The sequence below is a fragment of the Sciurus carolinensis genome, chromosome 3 (assembly GCF_902686445.1).
Source record: "Sciurus carolinensis chromosome 3, mSciCar1.2, whole genome shotgun sequence".
In the NCBI taxonomy this organism is placed as follows: Eukaryota; Metazoa; Chordata; class Mammalia; order Rodentia; family Sciuridae; genus Sciurus; species Sciurus carolinensis.
Genome location: NC_062215.1, coordinates 158,794,943 through 158,821,497, shown reverse-complemented (window position 1 = coordinate 158,821,497; position 26,555 = coordinate 158,794,943). Strand labels below are relative to the sequence as shown.

At 33.2% G+C, this 26,555-nt stretch overlaps 1 protein-coding gene across 5 annotated transcripts in view; it reads left to right on the top strand.

Annotated features, from left to right (window-relative positions):
* The window catches only part of Erbb4 (erb-b2 receptor tyrosine kinase 4), a 1,062,955-nt gene that overhangs the window by 75,686 nt on the left and 960,714 nt on the right, over positions 1 to 26,555 (top strand). The window lies entirely within an intron of this gene.

Sequence of the window (26,555 nt, the reverse complement as noted above, 5' to 3'; positions counted from 1 at the left end):
ACACAAAAGTCCTTACTTTTTCATGCCTGGAAAAAGGTAGTGATGTCCTCCATGTTAAATATGTCAGCATGGATCATTGTATTACAATTTAACCCCCAAATAAAGGAGGATCAAGAATCTTTCATAGCCTTATTTGACTTAGAACAAATTCACAATGCATGAGAGTGTCACTCTTCATGTTGGTCCTCTGCATTCTGTGTTAGGATGTGTATCACACATTTTCCTCCCTAAAATGAGTTCTGAGACACTGATCATTTTTTTCCTGGAGTTTTATAACATAAAAACAAAAGAAAAAGAAAAACTCAGAGAATTGTAAAACAAAACAAGCCTTAACAAATACTGAGCCCAGCTGCTTCATGTTGTAGATACAGAAACAGACCTGGAGAGTAGGAGTGCCTTGCTAAGTTTATGCAGTTAGTTTGTATGCTCTCTATAATACCTGATTTTATGGCTCTTATTATAGAAGAAATAAAATGTTAACAGAATTGTGGTTATATCTACTAGAAGTGAAATTTCTGATTAATGAAGAATTCTCATAAAAGTCTTGTGGGAATTATTAAGCTATTTTAAAAGCAGATAAAATATTATTTATTGCAGAAACAGTTTTCTCCTTCCTACGGGAGCTCACAAATCAAAAGTTTTCATATGCTTATACAGATTCTAACAATGTCTGTGGTTTATGCATAAATATTTTCTGAAATATATCACTGTAGAGGGGGAGAAACCCTTAGATAATAGCTAGCTTTTCAAATTGACATTTTCATGCTAAGTATTCATTGAGTCTTTCAATCTGACAGCATGTTTGGGGTTGTGTGAAAGAGAAATCATCTTAAATTAGTCTGTCTTCTCAGTGGAAAAGAAGATAAATTGTCAACTTCCTAGTGTCTCAACACAGTGAGTTATAGGAGTTAAGGAATATAGTATTGTATCTGTTGACATAGAGAAGCTTTGCAATTCATACATGCAGGGATTCTGGAAAGAAGATGGAAAACACATTCTTGAGTACTCTTCTTCAATATCGTAAGAGATGTCTGACAGGTAGATACAATTCAATTTAAATATCCCAAACATGAATGAAGTCCAAAGTCCTCCATTCTTATTACATGATTACTTTCAGCAATGTTTAAACACACTTCCATTACAATGAGTTAAAAACAACTTAAACTTCAAATAACAAAAACAGTAGCAAAAAGCCGTGATATGATAATCACATGGAAACATTAAAAAGCATACCCAGGTTGCTACACTAAGATGTGACAAATTGTCACAGATCTCACAAAAACAAAAGAAACTGGCCTAATACCAAATTTTGATAGATTATCAATGGAATAAAGATATTTTAAAAAAACTTTATTTTTTGAAAACATTGAGCCTCACACATATAATGTTAATCACATGTTGTTTGTTTTTGGAAATTTTCTTGTTCTATCAGTGAATAGCACTGATAGACCATCAACCCTGCACCTACTTTTAAATATCTTAGTTATTGAAGCAAAAGAATTTTGTATCATTTTTATAGTCTTACTGAGGTCCTTTATACCCTGTTTTGTCTCATGAGCCATATATGGGAAATCAATATAGGTCTTTCTTTCTCAAAATAGACTTCCAGAATTAGTTTATATGTAGGTAAGAGTGAGGAAAAGATATAGAAACGCAAAGCTGTAAAGTTGTATGATTGGTATTTTATGCTTTTGTTTTCGTTTGCCCTAATGGGCTCTTGCTGTCTTGCCCAGGCTGGTCTGGAAAGTAACATCCTCCTGCCTCAGCCTCCCAGATAGCTGGGATTACAGGCATGCACTACCACACCCATCTATTCATGATGTTTTAAATCATCATATAACATTTTCATAGTCCTCCCAGAAATCCTATAGGAAAGGAGGTCTAATTCCTATGTTCTATATGCACAGATTTGACTCATCAAATGATTTACTCCAAATTGCATAATTAGAAAATATCAGAGCAAGAACTTGAACATGGTTATCTCATTTTTAGAGTCTGAGTTTGTTACAATAAAATAAATTAACAAATATAGCATAGAACTAAATGTTTTATTGACTGTTATAGTTTTGAGAAATATGTTAGTAATGCTACCTTTTATAATTTCTTAAATATAAAGAATTTTAGTTTCTCCTGGAGAATTTTAGGTTTTTAAAATTTTTTTTAAATTATATTTTTTAATTGTAGATGGACTCGATACCTTTATTTTATTTATTTGTTTTTATGTGGTGCTGAGGACCAAACCCAGTACCTCATATGTGCTAGGTGAGTGCTCTACCACTAAGCCACAAACCCATCCCCAGAACTTTAGTTTTTTAATGAAAAAAAAAAAAAAATTATGTCTCTTGTTATATTGCCATATGTAGACATGTCCTTCTGAAGAGAATTAATTGGTCAAATGACTGTAAACTTGGAGTAAGTTTGTATTTTAAGATTTGGTCCTAAACTCTTTTTTCATACATACTGATATAGGTACACATGTTAAGAAATTATTTTCAAACAAGGGAGTTTGAATGCATTAATATAATAACAGATTCTGTTCTCTCCAATTAAATGCTAATTTTTCCACTAACTTCCTATGCATTCCTACAAAGACATCCTGAATTATTGTTAAATTTCACTGACAAATGTTGGCCAGGAAAGCTAAATTTGTTCTTGGTTTCTAGGACACAATCAGTTACACATTTGGACACATATAGTGATTTGTAAAACATTGGAAACATTGAAACCAATCAAAATTACAGATGTTTCTCCTTTCCTTATACAAAGGTATCAAAAGACTGTTAAATTTGACTTATATGTGTTTTAAGTTTTTGAGTTTCAGAGGCATTATACTTTAATCTTTTTAGAAGACTCTGACATTGTCACACGCCTAAATCTCTCTGGAGGTGGAAAGCATATGTGTGAATAAAATGTGCAAGGTCATTAAGCCTTCATGATTAAAGAGCCTTGGTAAGTCATTCCCTCCCATCATCCTCCCCCTTCATTCCACACATAACTTTCTGCCCTACTCATGACATCTTTCCCCTCCCCTATCCATTTATTTCTTACAACAGAAAGAATGATAGTACTGCCCCTGATAAATATCTGAAAAAGAAGTGGACCTCACAGTCCATGCAATGTAGGGAAGAGGTGCTGCAGACAATCCTTCTCTTGTTCTGTTCTATTGTGCTCCCTGCTTTCTCTTGTGATGCAACCTTCATCTCAACCCAGTCTCCCCTCACATGTAAATCCAACAGGCTTTGTAGATATGAATAGCTGTGCCCTGTAGCAACTAGACAGAAATGAAAGGAATGTGCGCCCAAGTCTGAAGTATAGTATGTGACTATGTGGTTGAAGTTTAGCTGTAGTTAAATGTTGGAAAATATTGGGACATTGCTTCAGACATTGGAGTTAATGATTTTTTAACTTGGTGAAGTTTCTTAGACAAGCATTCTCTGGTTTTGCGTTAGCTTCTCTGGATAGCACATATTAAAAAACACTAATGGAGATAAACTAGGTATGTGTTAATTTTAATACTAAAGTTAAAACTGATTAACTAATGAAGGTGGGAAAAAAGGAGCTGTTATATTTTAACCCCCAGTTTACTGATCACTACGTAATTTGATTTTTATTCCATCAAAAATGTGATTATGGTAGCTAAACATTATCAGGTTCTCACACAGGGCTAAACCATGTTCATATCAATTCAATATTCAATTCCTTTGAAGAATATTTTAAATCACTGACTTCTTATTATCCAACAGTCTAAACATGTGGTTTATGAGTTTTTTCAATATTATGAAACATGGTTAGAAGTCTTCTGTTTTCTTTTGTAAACACATCTTAATATCAACTGTTCAAAATACTTTTCACCTACACTATAGAAAATCTGTGATTTATTCATATATCCAGTCTTTGTCATGGTCCTCAACAATTGTATGCATACATTTATTTTCATGGTCTTCTGCCAAGCTAGACTATAAGCTAAAAAGGCTGACTTCTCTTATTTTTCTTTATTTAAAACATCTTTCGTTTTTTACTTTCTACTCTTTCTTTGAGAGCTGAGGATATAGTAATCACTCAATTTAAAATTTGCCGATAATGTATTAAGTTTTATCAAAACAAATGAACCTTCTTTTTATTCAGTGCAATATAGACATAGAATATGTGCACACTACCAAATACTGATGCTTCTTATTTATATTTTAGATGTGGATATTAAATGTCAAACTGTGTAATATTAACTCCATCTAGTTTTTGGCTAATCTGTAGGAAAGCAGGCCTCAACCTAGCAACATTTCTTCAGCATTAGGAAGCATCGTATAAAGTCCGAATATTTGTGCAGCTTCATATAAGATAAATCATTGCCTGCTACTGATCAACCTTACATGTATGAGGACCGAACAACAATCAAACATTTCCCCTCATATTTTTGCCTTAATAGAAAAAGGAAAGATTTGCATATGAAGGTATACATTGTGTTACATGAGTGATGTGTAACCAGTATGTATGTGACATCATGCATAACAACGTTCTCTCTATTTAAAACATGCCTCAATTTATGAATTCCTGGAAAAAAGCAGAATAGGAAATTAATGTAATATTTTATAAGAATGCAAGTATATTCATATTTTTTAAAAAAGTATGTTTGTATGTCACTGTTTAGGAATTACTTTGGGGCTATTGTTTTACAAATTCCAGCAAAAGGATTATAAAACAGATTTTGTAATGTAGAGTTAAAGTAGAAGAATTTATAATTTTTAAAATAGAAGAATATAACAGGTTGATATGTATCTGAAAATTAGAAGTGACCATATTCATGAAATATAGGCTTTTGTAGAAATGATAATCATAATCAAAAGATAGAATTAAGTTAAAATTACTAAATATGTAAAGTTAATGTAACTAAGACTAGAGTTAGATTTTATTATTAAAATGAAAAACATCATTTTTATCCTTTATTCACTTTTTAATAAAATGCCTAAATTTTCATATATGCTCATTCATAGGAGTAGCAGTTTTATGTAGCAGGATAAAACAAGAAGAAAAAAAAAGTTCTGAATTTATGAAGGAGGTAGACAATTACATTTCCATCTCTGTAAAGCAAATAATCATATATTTCTTTGACAAACTTTTTTCTTACCCTGTGCTTGTTTCTTGACTGACATCTTTCTGCTTTAGCACTAAAATTGAGTCTTGGTCAACTACTAAGTTCATTTAGCAGTTCATTTAGATTCAAGGGACATATTCCCTGTTTACAGACATACCTTTTCTGGTTTGAAGACTGCTCGAGTTTATTATCACTCCTGTAACAAATTACTAAGAATTTAGTGATTTAAAACAACATGAATTTATTATAGTAGACTTTGGAAGTCTGCAGTCCAAAATGGGATTTTCTAGACTAAAATCAAGGTGTTAGGAGAAGTGCAGGTCTTCTGTAGGTTCTGGCAAAGAATCCATTTTTTTCTTCCCGCTGCCAGTGGCTGGCTGAGTTCTTTTCCTTATGGCCCCCAGCCAGCAGTATCATCACCTCAGCGTCTGCTCTTGCCCTGATAGCTCCTTTTACTCTCAGCTCCTTGCTCCCGCCCCTTTTCCTCTCATAAAGGGACTTGTGTGATGACATAGATAATCCAGGATCATCTTTTTATCTCCATCTCCTTTAGTTTATCATCTGTAAAATACCATTCATCACTTAAGGTAATATAGTCACACATTCCAAGGATTCAGATGTGACCACTTTGGAGAGCCAGCATTCTGCAATAAGGACTTTGATATATTTTGATAATAGATTCTTTCTGGCTGTCCTTTTACCATTTAATTGATTGATTTCCTGACGTCTGTTGGGTTTGAAATGCAAGTTGGTTTAGTAGTTCCCAGGCTTATGAGATACACTATGTCATGATTACCTCTGAGGTGTGCTGTAAGTAATTTACTAGTTACGTTTTTAATGACTTGTTTCTTTTAAAATTAATTGTAGGATACATGTTTATTCCCATAACTTATTTTTCTTTTGTTTTTTCCTTCCTTCCTTCCTTCCTTCCTTCCTTCCTTCCTTCCTTCCTTCCTTCCTTCCTTCCTTCCTTCCTTCCTTCCTTTCTTCCTTTTTCTTGCAATGCTGGGGATTAAATTCAGGGCCTTGGGTATGTTAGGCAAGTACTCCGCCAGTGAGTTGTATGCCCAGCCCCTTAATGATTTTCTTTAATGGGAAAAAGGGTATAGATGTTATAATACACTTAGAAAAATGCATATCCGAAATCTACAATAAGCATCTAATGTAGATGTATTGTGAATGAATGGTTGTACTCACAGCTTATTATAATTACAAAATTTGTGAAAGTAGAGGTGTTCATCCATGCCTGGTTCCTGTATGAAAATATTTTATACCTGTGAAAGTCATTTTTCATGTTGGTCGTGGATCAGGGGACAGAATCTGATACTTCCTACCTTTGTGGGTCAAAAGTTAATGCACTATGAATGGATAATATACTCTAAAAAGAGGCTTAACTAAATACTAAGAATGATAGTGACAACAAAAGCAATAATAAAAAAGTTACATATATTAAAATCAGATTGGAAAAAAGATGGTAGCAATTTTAATATAGGGCTATATTTATCATTATCATTTCACTGATAAAAAACCTTATAGTTAAATATGGCCTTCTCCTAACAAAATTGCATATTTGACTTAATTGTCCTTTCTGTCAATAGATTTTACTTGTTTTTTTTTTTTTTTTCATCACAAATTACTCAAACATCACTAGCACTGGATGAAATCAGTACTTTTTTCTACCATGAAAATTTCATAAGTATTGGATATTTATAATTGGCAGTAAAATAATTCTGCTAATGGCACGTTAATGCATTGGATTTCATAACAAACTGGAAGTGTAGTTCTAAGACTCAATTGGTGGATATATTTCTTTCAAGTAGAATATATAGTGATGATGTTCTGGATCTTTTCACAATAAAGAAGAAATAAGGATGTGAAAAAGTAATCTGGACATTTTAATGAGTCAGAGTGAAAGTAGAGAAGCCCAACTCTATTTTAAAAGACAAGAAAAAGCCAACAAAACACACACACACGCACGCACGCACACACACACACACACACACACACAATCTGAATTTACACTGAAAAGAAATACGAACAGATAAATGACCTCATATGCATTCAATGGGAAGAAAAGTTTGAGGCAATGCAGCTAAACATGAAAGAGGAAAAGCAAATGTAACCTCAGTGACCACAAGCTCCAAAATCCAAATAGAAAGAGAATCTGGGAGTATCAGAGATGCAAGTATAAGACCGCAAGCAAAGAGCTTAAGGACAATTAGAATAAAGACAAAATTCTGTTGTGAATAAACAAAATAGCACATATTACAAAGGAAAATAGGCTAGTGTCATGTAAGTGATTTTTAATAACTACTTTCAAATAATTGAATCTCTCTCTCTCTCTCTCTCTCTCTCTCTCACACACACACACATTTCTGAGGTTTTAAGCTTATTAGTTTGGTTCCTTGACTTCTCCTAGGATGCAGCATAGAATCTCCACTCCTGGTGTTTATGTACAAACAGAAGCTGCTTTTTCTTTCTTTCATTATTCCCCTTTTAAGAGAAACTTAATACCTTTTATATGTAACAGATAAGAGGCAGAAAAAGCCACACTCCCACCATGGTGCAATGCAGGGAGAAAAAACTGAGGGAGGATTATACACATGGCTGAGCACAATTTGTTCATTTGTTCTTTTGCTTTATAGAGAGCATAGGGTAGTATTCTATAACATCTCGAGTGATTAACAAATGTGAGGTGAAAGTGAATCTTTTAACTGTTGTTTTAGTAGTTTGATTTTCGTAATTATATTAACATTTCCTTGGAATATGTTCTGATACCCAATTCACATACATACATATTCCAGTCTTCTCCCTTGGAAGTCAGTTCTATTGGGCACAGAAAACAGTAGGCACAAAGATTTGAAACATGCATTAAAACCATTAGTATTTTTTTTTGCATGCAAATATTCTTTAAAAGTATACCTGCAAATTAGGACATCATGATAATATTATGCTAGAGATCATGGTAGAGGTCACATTTTAAATATACCTTCTCATGATGGAATTTTTAGAATATTAAGTTACCAATATCTCTGTAGCCATTGGATTAAGATCTGAAGCAAGATAGCTTAAGAAAAGATTCTATATGACACTGAATCTGTTTCTTGACAAGTGATAGTGTGATTCAGTTCAGTAATTATTTCCGAAGAGCTTAACATTTCTGTGCAAGATCTTAGTAAAGCATATGAAATAATGAAGACAGATTGTAAGGTTTTGTCAGTTTGAAATGAAAGTACCATATGATCTACCTTTATTACTCTTTGGTATTATCGAAAAGAGTTAAAACCAGGATACTACATAGATATATGCATACCCACATTTATAGCAGCACAGTTCATGATATCCAAGCTATGGAACAAGCCTAGGTGTCCCTTAACAGATGAATGAATAAAGAAAATGCAGTATATATACACAGTGAAATTTGATTCATTCATAAAAAAGAACAAAATTATGTTGTTTGTAGGAAAATGGTTGCAACTGGAGAATATCATGTTAAGCAAAAATAAACTAGATTCAGTAATTTAAGGGTTTGTATGTTTTCTCTTAAGTGTCAGCTAGAGAGAAAAATGAAATTGATTCAAGTACGTTATGTGCATATATGATATATGCCACAATGAGACCCTCTATTCTGTGTAATTATTACACACTAATAAAAATTAAACTAAGAATGTGTACAATGAATCAAAATGCAGTCTGTAAAAAATTAAAAGCTAAATAAAAAATAATAATAATTTAAAAAAGTACATGCCAAAGTTTATGCAAACTTGATGAATTAGGCTAATTTACAGTTTGCTATAACATTGAATTTGTGAAAAAAAGTAAACATAAAACCATGTTTAATAAACTATTTTAAATAAAAATACATTGTTGGTCAAAACATATTTATTAGCCTAATACATTGTAAAAGGTACATACACATGTACCTTGTGTGTGTGTGTGTGTGTGTGTGTGTGTGTGTGTAAGAGTTAAAATTCAACTCTTTATATATAAAGATAAAAATCATGATATATCATGATTTTAAAGTACCATGTAAGCTTTATTCTTGAATTGGCTCGGTGCTGGAAAGTGTACTAAAGTATAAATACATTTGCTTACTACTTATATGACTCTTTAACTGCTATCATGGTGTTTATTTTGCTTATTTTTATTTTAAAATGGGATTTGATATGTACAGATGAAAACAAGATGGACACTAAACTTTAAGAAAATTCAAAGATGTTGTTTATGGAAAACATGTTCCATCCTTTTAAGAATGATCAGTTATGAAGGAGGGAAGGGATCTTGAAACTATTTTTGAGAAAATGTGATTATTAGTCTTTATTGGATTAAAATATAGTACCATGCATTATACTGGCATTCTTTTCTGTCCTTCAAATATGAAATAAGCTTATTTCTTATCAACCCCAGGGCTTTTATACTTGCAATTTTTTGTTATGGGACATTCCTTCTTTAGGTCTCAGAATGACTACTTGAATCTCATTAGAATAAATTCTGTCACTTCTATAAGAAGACCTTTCCCTGATTATTCTTGTTAAACCAAATGCTTTCTTCTTCTAATTCCACCAGAAATTCCCTCATGCATTTGTTTTCTTCGCAGTTCTACATGACCAATATCATATAATGTTCATGACCTCCAAAATTATGTATTTTAATGGTAGAGAACAGTTTTGAATCAAAGGACTCAAGAAACAGTAGCAGAATTTCAAACCTCAGTGGTCTGAATGGGTAGATATTTTCAGGAAGAATAAGACATCTTTGAATTTGTGGATTCACCACTTGTAAATCACTTATAGACATTAGGTTTGGAAAAGGCACATTTTATTGTATTTCATTTCATGTCCTAATGAAATACATTTGAAGAAGGTCTGGTCTCCATAGTTAGACCATAGTTAGGCTGATGGAAATCCCAGAGAATTAAAGTGGGAAATACTTCTGTGGCAAATGTAGAAGTGAGACAGTATTTAATGTTGAATGACAATGAGCTAGCTGTTAAAGCTGTAGTTTTGCATCATCACCAGTAGTAACTAGTAATAACTTTGAGGCAATGGCTCACCTGTTCTGGCATCCTTTTACTCACCTGTAAGATTGAGATTCCTGTCTCATCAAGAATTAGCTCAGGCTATCTAAGGTTGAGTTTGAGAAGTAGTGGAGCACAGAGTTCAAAGTACATTCTTTAGCATTCAAACCTAATGGCCTAGTGACTTTCTTACTGTATAAAGTATACTTAGTTACCTGACCACTCTGAATATCAAAAGAACACTGAGTTTTTCTAACATAGCTTATTGCAGAATGCACCATTTCCCACTGATTTGGAATCCTACATTTGTCATGTTCAAAGTATATATATATATACAAATATATTTCTGAACTTTCCACTTTATTCCATTGTCTGGTTTTGATCTTGTATCATAGTGTTTTTAAATTTTCAGAAATTCAGTGACTTTTCTTTTTTTTTAAGCTATTATTTTAAAAAATTTGTTCATTTTAGTTACATATGACATTCAAATGTACTTTGACATATCATATATACATGGAGTATAACTTCCTATTTTTGTGGTTGTACATGATGTGGAGTAGCAATGGTCATGTATTCATATATGAACATAGGAAATTTAGGTTTGATTCACTCCACAGTCTTTTCCATTCCTAGGTCCCCTCCCTTCCCCGCACTCTGTCCAATCTTGGTGAATCTCCCCTTTCCCTGGACCCTGGACTTCTTGTGAGTCAGCATCCATATATCAGAGAAATCATTCAGCCTTTGGTTTTTGGGGATTGGCTTATTTCACTTAGCATGATAGTCTCCAATTCCAACCATTTACCAGCATATACCACATAATTTCATTGTTCTTTATGGCTAAATAATATTCCACTGTGTATATATGTACCACAGTTTCTTTATTCATTCATCTATTGAAGGGTACTGCAGTTGGTTCCATAATTTGGCTCTTGTGAATTGAGCAGCTATAAACATTGATGTGACCATGTCACTATAGTATGCTGATTTTAAGTTCTCTGGATATATGCCAAGGAGTGGGGAACTGGGTCAAATGGTGGTTCCATTCCTAGTTTTCTGAAGAATCCCCAAACATCTTTCCAGAGTGGTTGCACCAATTTGCAGTCCCACCAGCAATGTATGAGAGTACCATTATCCCCACATCCTTGCCAATATTTATTATTGTTTGTATTCTTGATAATTGCCATTCTGACTGCAGTGAGATAAAAATTTAAGTGTAGTTTTAATTTGCATTTCTCTAATTGCTAGTGATTTTGAACATTTTTTCCTATATTTGTTGACTGATCCTATTCTATTTCTTCTACTGTGAAGTGTGTGCTCAGTTCCTTTGCCAATTTATTGATGGGGTTGTTTTTGTTTTTGTTATTTGGTGTTAAGTTTTTTGAGTGTTTTATATATCCTGGAGATTAATGCTGAATCTGAGGTGCAGATGGCAGAGATTTCTCCTATTCTGTAGGCTCTCTCTTCACATTCTTGATTATTTCCTTTGCTGTGAAGAAGCTTTTTGAAGGCAATGCTGAGAGGAAAATTCATTGTATTGAACTCATTCATTAAAATAATAGAATATCAACAAATAAATAACCTAGCATTACATCTCGGAGCCCTAAAAAAAGAACAAATCAGCACCAAAAGCAATGAAAGACAGGACATAATCAAAATGAGGACTGAAATCAGTGAAATTGAAACAAAAGAAACAGTCAGAAAATTTGGCAAAATGAAAAGTTGTTTCATTGAACAAATTAATAAAATTGATAAACCCTTAGCCAAGCTAAGAGGAGAGAAAAAACTCAATTAACTAAAATTTGTGATGAAAAAGAAAATATCACAATGGAAACTACTAAAATAAAGACAAAAATCAGAACCTATTTTGAAAATTTATACTCTGATAAAATAGAAAATCTTGACATCAACAAATTTCTAGAGACATATGACCTATCCAAATTTAAGCAGGAGGACATTGAAAATTTAAACACATCAATTTCAAGCAGTGAAATTGAAAATGTCATCAAAAGCCTACCAAGAAAGAACAGCCCAGGACCAGAGGGATGATTAGCCCAGTTCTACCAGACCATCAAAATAAAACTAACTTCAACCCTCTTCAAATTATTCCATGAAATAGAAAAATACAAAACCCTTCCAAACTCATTTGATGAAGCTAGTATCACCCCGATACCAAAACCAGACAACGATTCAACATGGAAAGAGAATTTCAGACCAAAAATCATTGGTCTGAATGGCATCAGGCTACAATATCCCTGATGAACACAGATGCAAAAATTCTTAATAAAATACTGGCAAATCCCATGCAGAAACATATTAAAAAGATAGTGTACCATAGTCAAGTTGGGATCATCACAGGGATGCAAGGTTGATTCAACATATGAAAATCAATAAATATAATTCATCACATTAATAGGCTTTAAAATACAAGAATCATATGATTATTCCAGTAGATGCAGAAAAAGTATTTGACAAGTTGCAGCACCTATTCATGTTCAAAATACTTGAAAACTAGGGATAGTAGGAACATACCTTAATAATGTAAAAGCTATATATGCTAAATCCAAGATGAAAAGCATTTTAAATGGATAAAAATGGAGAGTATTCCCTCTAAAAACTGGAACAAGACAGGGATGCACTCTTTCACCACTTCTATCCAACATTGCCCTAGAAACTGTAGCCAGAGCAATTAGACAGAAGAAAGAAAATAAAGGGATATGAATAGGAAAAGAACTCAAACTATCCCTGTTTGACAACATGATTCTATTTTTAAAAGACCCCAAATCTCCACCAAAAAACTTCTAGAACTCATAAATGAATTCAGTAAAGTAGCAGGATGTAAAATTAACACCCATAAATCAATTGTGTTCCTCTACATCAGTGATGAGTCAACTGAAAGAGAGAAATTAGGAAAACCATCCTATTCACAATAGCCTCAAAAAAAATATGAGAATCATTCTAACAAAAGAGGTAAAAGTCCTCTACAATGAAAACTACAGAATGCTAAAGAAAGAAATTGAAGACCTTAGAAGATGGAAAGATCTCCCATGTTCTCGGATAGGCAGAATTAATATTGTAAAAATACCATACTACCAAAAGTGCTATACAGATTTAATGCAATTCCTCTTAATGTTCTGATGGTTTTCTTTATAGAAATAGAAAAAGCTCTCATGAAATTCATTTGGAAAAATAAGAAACCCAAAATAGCCAAAGCAGTCATCAGTGAGAAAAGTGAAGCAGGAGGCATCACAATACTAGACCTCAAATTATACTACAGAGCTATAGAAACAAAAACCCCATGTATTGGCACCAAAACAGACATGAAGACCAGTGGAACAAAATAGAAGACACAGAGACAAACCCGCATAAATACAGTTATCTCATACTAGACAAAGGTGCTGTAAACATACTTTGGAGAGAAGATAGCCTGTTCAGCAATTTGTGCTGGGATAACTGGAAGTTCATACGTAACAAAATGAAATCGCCCTGCACAAAAACTAACTCAAAGTGGATCAAGGACCTATGCATTAGACCAGAGACCCTGCACCTACTAGAAGAAAAAGTAGGCCCAACTGTCGATCATGTCAGCTTAGGAACCAATTTCCTCAAGAAGACTCCTAAAGCACAAGAAATAAAATCAAGAATCAGTAAATGGGATGATATCAAATTAATACCTCTTATCATTCTACTATAATGATAATATCTATCCCTCAAATTTTATTCCTTCTCCAAAACCACCATGGCACCAAACTGTGATTTTTTAAATTGTAATTTCAATAATTATAGGTACAGATTAACATCAGACTAACTACAGTGTTTATAGCAATGTGTTTAACATTTTGATTTTTTTATGCATTTCTGTTAATTCAGTGAAACTTGTAAATTTACTTGAGTTTTTCTTTCAATAAGTTTATTGCTTAGAAGTTTATGACTTTATGCTATTGTGAATGTGTTTTTTTATTCCATTGGTAGTGAAAACATTGTTTTTTGGATTTATTTTATTTCTGTCAAATAAAATTAGCAATCATTTTAATTCTAATTTTTTGCTGGAATCTCTAGGATTTTATATGTTGATAATTATAACATCTGCAAAGAATTTTTTTTCTATGTCCAATGTTCATTTATTTATATTTACTTTGGAAAGGAATTGAACTTCTTGCATTATGTATATAAATAGGTGTGTTGCCCACATTGCAGTACTGGAGTAAACATTGGTTATAGTCAATAGAAAATACCTAACATGTAGTAGAAATTCAATAAATTTAAGTACTTAGCACTTTTATAGCATGGTATATTTATAGTACTTGTAAATTTACTAGGAATATTAAAGTTAAAAAAATCTGTTTGAATAGTTTATATTCAAGTCTGCGCTATTTTCAGAAAAGTTTCTACAAGGAAATAATTGCATGCTTCCCACATAATGTCTGTTGTTGTTTAACTGTTCTTTAAAAAATGACAGAAGTGATTGAAACATTTCTAGAATGGTTAATAAATAATTCTACACTTATGTATGCCAACTCTGATTTTCAAAACAACACAAGCATGTAGCAAATGTGCATAGGAGAAGGCTAACCATAACTTTACTGTTCTTTCTCCTCAACAAAATACCATGGAACACTAGGCAGGATTGTCTGTGCTCTGTACAAAGAAGGTTCAGTATGAACAACTTACATTAATGGCATAATTACTTTTGAAGTGTGTACTAATAGGGAAGTGTTGAAATAAATTTGATAGGTTTCTCCTAACTTAGAACTTAATGAGAAACTACATATGGACCTAGAAAATACTTGTGATATGTAAAACAAAAAAGGAAAGTAAATGGTTTCTACATTATGATAAAATTGTGTATGTTTATGGATGAAGGATTGGAGAGGGAGTATTTATTAAGGTTTTGAAACTATAGATGATTTTTACAAGATTCTTCCGTATTGCTTTAAATGAACAGGATCAGAAATCTATAGACCTCTGGCTTGTGCCAGATGTAATAATAAGTATCTTTTGCCAGAAGAAATCACATATAAATAAGAAGTTATGTAGTTTTTTCATGTTTGGTGGCTTTTAATCATGTTCTATTGAATTTTTTTCAGATGTTTAATGATTTTTTTCTAATCAATTTTAAGTGTTATTTTTTATCCTAAGAGGTTGTATGTTTTATGTATATATTCATAATTATTTGCTCATTCAAAAAACACATAATACCTTTGATTATGCATGGGCTTGTAATGGTTTAGGATATCTAAGGAAAAAAAAAAAAGGTACAAGACATCATTCTTTACCTTCAAGGACCTTCTAGTTTAATGAGCTTACAGTTTTAAGGAATGATCAATATTTTTTTCACCAGGCATTTTGCCAGTTATGCTTTTTATATTATAACTTTTAAAAACTTATCGGTTATTGGTATTTTTCTTCTATATTTATAGATATTCAAGGAGCCAAGAATGGTTTACAAACTTCCTAAAGATTACACAGCATTAGAGTTAGGAGCAAATTTGAAGTCTGGTTCCAAAGCCAGACTTTTTTTTTTCTTCTTATTACACAATGCTGTATCATATCTTTTCTTTAAGACAGAATGTACACAGTGACTATAAGGTTGGGCTCATAGTTGTAGACCTATAAACAGAAGCAAACAGATATTTATGAAATAACATAGCATACATTACTAAATTTATACCCAGGATATTATGTGAGCAGGACTAGTGAATGTGGAACTTTTTAAGGAACCTAGAACCAAAGTTGATGAAATAATCAGGGTGGCTTCCTAAAGGAGTTGATATTTTAGGTAAGTTTTAAAGGATAAATAAAATAATCTTTTACCTTTCTTTTACTCTTTGCTCTGTTATTGTGTATCTCCTTACTGTTGTAAATTTGCCCTACCCTGAGATGATATGGCTTGCTGAACAATAAGTCTCTGCTTCTTATATGGGCCGGACCTCTAGCCATGTTCTGGTGCTTATATTTGTAACCTCTGGTTCACTCAAGATTCACTTTTCTGCTTGAATGTGTAACCTTGTGTTTATCTGCCCAGACTCTGATACACTGTGCTTATTTCCATTTTTTGCCTGCTGTCACTCATGATGCATGTTCAGCTTGGGCATTTTAGGACTTCATATGTAAAGCCTCTTTTGTTTGAGAAAGGTTTGGCTATTCCAGTTGTTTCTGGCATTCCTGTTTTAAGGTTTACCAACAAATGTGGTTTTAGTCTTACTGTGTAAACTTGACTTTTGTTCTAATTTTAAAAATGACCAAGAATATTTTGTGAAATCATAGTATTTAAAACTTGAATGGAATATTGAGAGGCTGAGGCTCAGAAATAAAAATGAAATCTCTTGATTGACTCAAAGTCATCTAACTACTTAATGGCTATTTCTTTTTTTCATTCTTTCTTTTCTTGAAGGGATATTTGTGTATTTCTCCTAGAGATACAATCACCTATCAACGTAAGCTGGCTGACTCTTTTAATTACTGTAATATATTTTCTTAGCATATTTGGTGGATGTCAGCTATGGCTCCTTGGAGATAATGTGGTTTTCTAAATTTTGTTTCTTTCATTTGTAGAATGATGTCATATTTATTTCTTCCAATATGTGATTTATAACTGATATAAACTTTTTAGTTTCTAAATGAATTGATTCAGTTTGTTTTTAAGGTCTTACTGATTGGTTTTTCTGGGATTTTTATTTACCATAGCCTGTTTATATTGCTGGCAATGTTGAGTAGAAACCTATTCTAAAAATTACATGTACTAATTTATTCATCAATTTCTGGTCTCTCTATATACATTGATTGACAAATTTTTATGATACATCTTCCTCCTTTTATGGATATAATTACTTTGTTGTCTTGGGTCATATATTGAATTTCCTATTCATTGAGTAAAACTCACAGTAGAGAAGCATTTCTAAATTCTGACATATCTGAGACCTTTCTGAAATACACCAAGGGATCATAATTTCTTTTACTCCTTTCACCAAAATATTTAAATTTAAATTTATAAGCACTAAATCAATGGAGCTAGTATTAAAATGTAATTGTTAAGAGCTGGAACTTTGGGGTCAGAGAACCATGGGATTAGTCCTAAATGTGGAGCTTAGGTCATATATGATTTTAAGACTCTTTTGTGATCTAAATAATATTAACACTTATATCAAGAATCAATAAGAGAAAATTAGGAAATATGTTAGTTTTTTATCAATAACTTTCTATATATTTTTATTTCTACAAGTATAGATTTCCTATAATTATGTCCTTTATTTATGTATTCCATTTTCTTCTGATGAAAAAAGTCATAAGAATTTATGTTCATTTTTTAGATTTAAGGGTAAGGTGTGTTTGGATGTCGACAATTTAGAATTTAAGTAAAAGGACATTTATATATTCAAAACAGGCAGTGTTCTCCTTATCCGGGAATATTGGTAGTGTCTAAAATTTGACCCTAAGTCTACAGTGTTTAAGTCTTGGAGGCTACTCAGAAAGGACAGTAAGTTCTCTAATATTCCTATAGCTAAAAAACAGTATTGGAGATCAGGTTCTATGACAATTGGCCCAGAGGTTTCTCCTGGGGATTAGGTGGTACGGTAGATGGGCATGGGAAACAAGAGAACACCAGGAAGAACGTCAACATCATGTTTTTCACTGTTTCCTCTGCTCATGTGTTGATTTCAAATTTTCTCTTCTGAGCCCATACTTCATTATTATTTTTAATTCCTGTGATTCTCAGAAGTGACATTGTTTCCTACAAGAGATATGAATGAGTAAATAGTAAGCTATTCTTTGATAAACATCCTTTTAAATGTGAAAAAGTTTCAGTTCTATTTTATATTAAAGAAATGTGAGCTTTTTATTTTTTTTCCTTGAAATTTTTTTTTCTGAAATGAATAAAAGATGGAAAATCTTGAGGAATTAAAATTGTTGCTATTTTACATTTTTTTTTTTTTTTGATCCAGTAGGCAGGTTAAAATAGCTGCACATGCTTTACATTGTTTCTCTCAGTTGTAATGAGAATGATCTAGATGGTAGAAGAATGTGGTGTTTTGGTTCCTTATCATAAGATTACAAAGGGAGTTTCTGCTGGCACACTAAAGGAAAATGGAACATGTTTTGAGTCTTAAAATTAGTTATGCCATTGGCACCTGATAGTCAAGATTCCCTTTGAGAATTTGAAGTTTACTGAGGTAATTCCATCTATGTGTATGTATATGGCTGAGACTTCTTAACCCATCTATTCTACTTTGTGGGGAAAAGCAGTATAGTTATGCATTTTTTCCCCAATTCTCCTTGACCCTCACTCCTAAGGCTATTAAGATTCTATGTCAGGAAAATTTTTCTTTCCTCTACCCTTTCTGAACATCGTTGCACATATATAAGAAATAATATGAAGTCTACTGCTTTGACTCAATCCCCAGTGCCCTGAGGTGTGGAAGATTTGTAGTTCCCACAAGGATTGTCTAATTTACCTTAGGGACAAAATGTTTTCATTTGACTACCTCTGCTGGCCTTTCAGCACCTTTTTGATTTAAGGAGTAGCCAGTTATACAAAATCACATTTCTGTGATTCTTCATGCACACTTGAGATTTAAGAATTCACTGTAACCACTACGCTTTAGCTGTCAGTGGTCCCAGGAACTCCAGTGGGCCCATTTCTGATTACAAGACCGTGAATTCACATATGAAGTTTATTGTAGATGAGTTATTCTCTTGCTGATTCCTAAGGGATAGAATGGTTTTTAACATGCTTTTTAAAAGCATGTACAGGAATTGGAACATAAAGTCACATAATTGAGTCACCTTGCTTAATTTCACTTTGTGAATTATTGGTTTCCTGAGAGGTAGCTTAATGACTGAAGAGAGGAAAATAGTTCTTGAATTTGAAGTATCTCCTTGGGCATACCTTTTCCATGTAATGATTGCTGGAGTACCTGACAAAACCATCCATAAGCACATAGACTTTGAGTTTAGAATGTACACTGCCTCCCCTAAAATTCATTTATCAATCCAAAGCACAGAGAGTTCAATGGATTTGATTTGTTTCCTTGAGTATTTTTGTGTCTTCCTATTGACTTACTATAGAGTCAAGATTGGTAGATGTTATTTCTTATGTTTCAAGATATATATGTGTTTTTTACTGTTAAGGATCTGTATATAGAACAAAATTCTTCTAAGAAAGAACTTCTGTGAAGGACTCATTTTTTTTCCCCTTAGAGCAGTCCTTCATACTGAGAACCTGGTATGTGGATGAGGAACAAAGTTTAAGGTTGTCCTGAGGAAATACCATTATAAACTCTTTGCAGTTTGCCAAATTTTAAATGTGAAGACTTTTCTGTCTGTGAAAATACAGGTGATTGAACATATTAATCTTTTTAGAAATCATATATAATTTCTAGCAGGAAAGAGAGTTTTAAATTCACCTCAGTGACTTCTCAAATTTTTAAAAACCTTTATTTGTCTTAGTAAAAAAAAAAAATTCTGTATCTATTAGGAAGGCAAAAAGAAGACACTCTCTTTACTCTGTGAAGCTTCCACATGAATTCCCATACTTCTAATTGATGTAAAGTGGAACTCAAATAATAATCTCTATCATAAAAATTCCAGTTAATGCAAGATTTTAAATAATAATAATTTTCCTGTAAAAGCTACTCTATCTACTGATGAAGTGTTTAGCTAAATGCAGCATAAATTTTCTAAAATATTATGCTTTAACAAACACAAATAACCCAATTAAAAATGGGCTAAGTATCTGAATAAACATTTCTCAAAAGAAAACCTACAGATGGCCAACAGAAGTATAAAAAAATGTTCAATATCTTTAGTCATTGGGGAAATGCCAATCAAAACTGCAATGAGATAACACCTCACCCCAATGAGAGAGGCTATTAACACAGACAAAAAATAGCAAATACCAGGAGGATGTGGAGGAGGAGGAATCCTGGCACACTTGGTGGGGATATAATGCAGTGTAGCCAGTATGGATGACAGTATGAGGTTTCCCAAGAAACTAAAAATAGAACTACCATATGTCCAGCAATCCCACTAGAGGATATACCCAAAGGAAATTAAATGAACTTATTGCAAAGATACCTATATTTCCATGATTATTTCAGCACTATTCTTAATAGTCAGAAAATGGAATCAACCTCATTGTCCATCAACAGACAAATGGACAAAGAAAATGTAGTATATGTATCCCCAAATGGAAAACTATTTAGCCATAAAAAACACATATGCAAAATCCCATTATTTGTGACAACAGAGGACATTATCTTAAGTGAAATAAATCAGGTACAGAAAGACGAACCATCTGATCTTACTCATAAATAGGATCTGAAAAAATTGATCTCATAGCAGTTGAGAGCAGAATAGGGGTGACTGGAGACTGGGGAGAATATGGAGAGGAGAGATTAAGGAATAGGTACAATGATATATATATATATATATATATATATATATATATTTTTTTTTTTTTTTTTTTTTTTTTTTTTTTTTTTGGCAGTGCTGGGGATTGAACCCAGGGCCTTGTGCTTACACGGCAAGCATGCTACCAACTGAGCTATATCCCCAGCCCTACTATGATATTTTTGATAGATGGAATAAGTTTTGGTATTCTATGGCAAAGCAGGAAAAATATAATTAATAAAGCATTATATATATCAAAATGGTTGGAAAAATTTGAATGTATTCATCATAAAGAAATAAAAGTTTAAGGTGATGGATATGCTAATTAACCTGAGTTGATCACTATCATCTGTGTATATGAATCAAAACATCATATTGAACCTCATAATTATGCACAAATGTGTCAATAAAATATATTAAGAATTGACAACAAAAATAATATACTTTTCATGCTACAGTATTGGATTCATGTGTTGTAAATAACTTCTACCATTTCATCAGTGCTGCATGAGATGAGTACAGTCAGTGCCATTAGACAGAGAAAGTGTTTGAGGAGTGTGCAGCTGCAGCTACCACTCCCACTGCCCATCTGAATAACTCAGGGAAGAGATGAGGAAAGTTAATTACCTGAGGGATTCTTCAGTGAACATCCAAACTAAATGTAGGTCTCTTAGAGGTCATTCTTAAAAAAAATTGCTGCCCTCCACAACTTCTATTAGTTGTTAACAATGTAAAATGTGTGCCTTGATAATAGACCTCAGTAATTTGCAATGATGATTTAAAAATCTCATTTGATCCTTATCAACTAATTCTCAATGAGCTAATATAACTGCTAATTACTGCTATTGGTGACATTTAGATGTATTGAGTCTAATTTTGCCTCGAATTTAAAAAAAATTAAGGCTATATTTACAGAGGTTGAATTATTTAATACTTAGCAGGGTACATGTCCAATAGCATTATATATGGAGAGATCACCATATAGGGATAGACCATGATTCACAGCTGGATGCTAAAGTTGCATAGCAGCAATTCTGTGTACTTATTATTTAATCATATTAACAGTAACCGAAGCAAACTGTAACAGTAGTGCATAAAAAAATTCCATTTTTTTAAAAAAAGATTACATATTGGAGAGGGGAAGGCATTTAAAATGATGGCCAAGAATGGTGTTAACTTCTTATAAAATTCTATTATCTTTCTTAATAATGATAAACATTCTTGTTTTATTATTGGTGTTGAAACTCCTTTCAGGGAAGGCATGCTGCAAGGTGATAGAGGGAGAGAGAGGGAGGAAGGTAGGGGAGAGAGAGAGACACACAGATATCTCTAAGAAACAAACTACCTGAGTTACAAAAAAACACTGAGGCTCTCCTTTATTCTACTTTTTATTCATTGAAGCACATTTTCTAGTCATTGAAAATTAGCCATGGACAAAGCAGTTAACAACCCCTGACCTGGTAGAGTTCATGTTGTCTTAAAAGGAACAAAATAAATGCATTTAATAACATGGAATACTAGATGGTGAGTATTATGGAGAAGAATAAACAGAAAGAGAGCAAGGAGTGTTGGGAAATCACACTTTAATGTAGGCTACTCAGGGAACATGAAAAAATGGCCTTCCAGCAAATGCTTGAAGGAAGTGAAGAAGCTGGTGGAAGAGTGGTGTGGGTGGATGGAAGAGCAAGTGCAAAAACCCTGTGATATCACTATTTAAGGATTTAACAGGAATGACTCTGTGTTTGATAGAATAATAAAACGCAAGGTCATAAGAGATACAGTCATAGAAATAAGAGGGGGAGAAAAGGCATGTATTAGACATTGAGTTTTGTTCTCAGGCATAGAACACATTCTGAGAAGTGGAGTGGCCTGATCCTAACACACATGATTTTGGCTCTTTGGTTGAGAATATACTGAAGAGGGTCAAGGACAGGTGCAGTAATCCAGGTTAGAGGTTGTGTTGACCTTATTCATTACAGAAGCAGATATGATGATAAGCAATGGGTTCTAAGTACATTTCTAAGGTTGGGAGATAAAATCAGGAGTTACTGATGAATAGGATGTGAAATTTCAAAGAATAAGAGAAGGAAAAAGTAATTGTAAGTTTTCCAATATGAATGATTGGAAGGATGGAGCAGTCATCAGTTGAGAGGAGGTGAAGGAGACCCAGGAGATAGATGTGTGGATGAGAGTGTGGACCAAGAGAAGAGGAACTCTGATATGCTACACTCATTATGCTACTTGCTATCAGAATGGAGATACTGAGTTGGTGGCTAACTGCAGGAGCCAGAACATCCTGGGAGAGGCTTGTCAAGGAAGAAGGCATCAGTGTATACATTGACAACCATAAAATTCAGGTGACATTATCATGGGTAGTAGAAGAGATGCAAGGAGTAAATCTATGTTGCCTTTCAAGCAAGGGAAATATCGGCAATCAGTCATGTTATTTATTGTTCAAAATGATGTGACCTTACTTGGGAGCAGAAACAGAAGGTCAATAGAAATCAGGGACTTAATGTCTCTGTGTCTCCTTCTCTTACTGTTTGTATAGGTACCTCCCTCTCTGGTTCACTCTCATTCTCTCACTTCCTCTCACCCTGCACTTCCTTTCTTTCTAGCTTTCTCAAGATTGGGTTGAACCCAATCATTGAATCTTTGGAAAAAGAGGTTCAACCCATTCACGCTAAGCAAGATTTTGGAATGGGATCTCAAAATGTATATAACAGAATATTTATGAGGTGATGATTAATCTGACCTGCTAAGTAGCAGCACTTTTATAATACTCGTGAATCTGTTAATCAAAAAATCATAATTCTAGCAGGCATGATTTTTATTCATAACAAAACAAAAATGTTTTCATTTTCTTTGGAGGCACAGTTAAGTTATCTGAATATGAAAAGATAATGTAAAGATAGTGTACAAGGAGACATAACTGACTTTAGAAGGCAATCATTCATTTTTAAATAACTTTTCTTTTTTAACAGATTTCATGTTAAAAAAAAAAGTTCTGACCTCAGTAAGATGTGTATATTATACTTGCACATTTTTGGAATATGTGTTCCCTATTTAAGTTAAATCACATTCTACATCTGTGTATAAAACATGTATTAATATAAGAAAAAATTAATATTTAAAGTCAAACTGAATAATAAATACTATATCTGAATCTAGTTTCTTTCATAGACATAATAGCTCGCCCTTCCTGCCTTCCTTCCTTCTTTCCTTACCAATTGCATCTTAGAAAAGTGAATGATTTAATCTGTCCAATGAACATAATGTGTATGTAAGAGGTTCCACCAACTTCTTTCATTTTAGAGCAATGATGTAACTCTGTGTATTTGTGACGCGTTACTTTCCACTTCCCCTCCTACGTATGTTAACAGAGGCAAACTACGTGACATGTTATTAATTATAAGAACCTTTTAATTCAAGTTATATTTAATAATTTAAATGTTTTTGCATTTTAATTTCTGCTATTGTTTCATTATTTTCTACTGTAGAGTTTTGTCAGCATATTTAAGTTGAATTTTGGAAAGCATTAGATGTGGTATATAAGTGAACAGACTCTAGAAACAGACCCACATAGGTTTGAATCTAACTGCCATCATTTCATGTTATTTTGTAAGATAATGTTATTTTCTGTGCCTCAGTTTCCTAGTCTATAAAATGAGAATAATAATAGGACTTATTTAGAATACTGTTAAAGGTGTAGAAAGATAATTTATGTAAAGTGCTCAGCATATTTCATGAGAAATATGAAGATCTTAGTAACTATTGGCAAATGTCCTCTGAAATTTTAGGGGAGGACCCTTAGCTTTTTGACCCAAGACAGTCACCTTTTGATGCTGACTTATCCACACTTGTATGATCTCTTGAAGACGGAAAGCTCCATTATAACCTTTGGAATCCTGAAGTTTTTGTTCCCCTTGGCCAAGGCTGACATGTGTGATGGTGATCTGTTGACTCTTGTACTTTCTGGATTTGGTTTGAACTCTTCTGGTGCTCCATCTGGGAAGCCCCAGCAGGAAATAAGAAAAGGGACTGCATACATGTTCCCCTCATTCTCTTTCTGTGAGATCTCCCTGATCTGTATCATCCAAAGAAGGTCACTTTCTTTAAAGAAAGCCGAGTCTACAATATTCTCTGTTCCCTACCCTCTTTCTTCCCTGCTTTAGTCTTGGGGGTCCTGGGGCTCATGAGGTCTGATGAGCCGCTTCCATTCCTGCACAGTCTCTTGCAATTCCCATATACAGTTCATACTTTTAAAATTAATAACTTTTATACAAGCCTCACTTAAATTATCCTAATTTGAATGTCTTCATCAACTAGTTGCTGGGATTCTGACTGCTGAATTGGGGATGAACAACCCCTTTCCTAAAGTCACCCCATTGCCTAAGAGTGCTACTAGGGACTACACTTTCACCCCTCTATCATGACTACAAATTTCCCTTCCCTTCTCAGAATTAGTGAATATGCATGCACCTTTCTCCTCTCTTCTGTATACTAACATGAGGACTTATGCCCAAACCATTCACCCTCTGTATGGTTTAAAAGCAACTTGGGGCTCAAGATTTTATTTTATTTAATTATTTAAATTTTATTTAATTATAGTACACAACATGAGATCTATTCTCTTAACAATTTATTTTTTCTACTATACAGTAGTGTTAAATTTTATACAGCAATTCTGTAGATCTTATTAATCTTGCTTAATGAAAGTTCATGTGCATGGATTAGACCATTTCCCCCTCACCCAGACCCTGACACTCACCATTCTACTCCTTGTTTCAATGAATTTGATTATTTTGGGTTCTTCATATAATCTTCCTTCCTGGTTTACTTATAAATTTTAAAACATTTTAGTATAGATAAAAGTGTCTTCCACCAGATTCTTACATTTAAATGTATCATTATAATTTTCTTCAGATGAAATTCTTTCCCAGATTATCATTCTTGAATCCATAACTTATAATAAAGAACAACAAAGTAAGATTTTTCTATGTTGCTTGTCGGTTTGATTTATATAGTTGCAAGGATGGTGCTAATTTAACTATGCATGATTGAAGTCCTATCCTATTTTCAACATGATGACATAATTGTTCTTTTTAAGTTCTGTATTTCCATAATTCTTCCAAAAAGTTTTAAAAATTATTAGATCTATGAAAGTGAAACTTGCAGAACTTGCAGTTGCCCTCCATCCTTCTTCCTCCTCTAGCTTTTCATTTTTGCCTTTGTTCCCATTTCACTAGGCAGGCATTGGCCTGTAGCTAATGCACTCAAGTGCCACCACAAGCTCCATTCCCTGGAAAATTAAACTAAAAAGGACCAAGCAGCAAAGGGAGAGCAATTTCTTTCAGGTACTCTGAATAGTTTCTAACAAAGCACACTAATATTTCTTTTATTCCCCGGGTACTGAAATCATTGCTTGCTTCCCTCCTTGTAAGATGATGTATATTGGTAGGAACAGGAAGTGAATTATATGACCAATGACAATATTTTGTTTTTCAACAGGGAACTGTTATGATGTTTTCCCAGATGACGCTGCAAAACACTTACAAGCACTCTCACAATATTTTCAATTTCTGTTGTGCAAATCAGGGGGAACTCGAGATAAGTTTGAAAGTACTGAAAATAAAATTCAAGGCAGAACATACAGTAGAGAAAGGGGTAACTTTTCAAAGCGATGCCAAGTATTTGTGCTTGGTTTTATTAAGTCCAAGTACCAGGACTGACAATATGATAAACTGTCATTTCTACCTTAAACTCTCACCCTTGCCTTTCATTTGCAAATGAGCAAGCAAGTGGCCTGTTTTTAACACATGGACCATTAACTGCCTTCTTCTATTTGCATAGTAATGATAGTGAACCAATGGTGATTTACTGCTCTGACTTGTATCATAAATAACAGATCATTTACGCCGCTAATTACACTCATTTCCATATCAATAATGCATTCTGGGTTGTGTTGGATTACTGCATTAGAAAATGGAATGGAATGACAAATTGATTCCCCACTAAAATGGTGTAAAACAGGTATTTATTACAAGAGGATACTATTAAGTA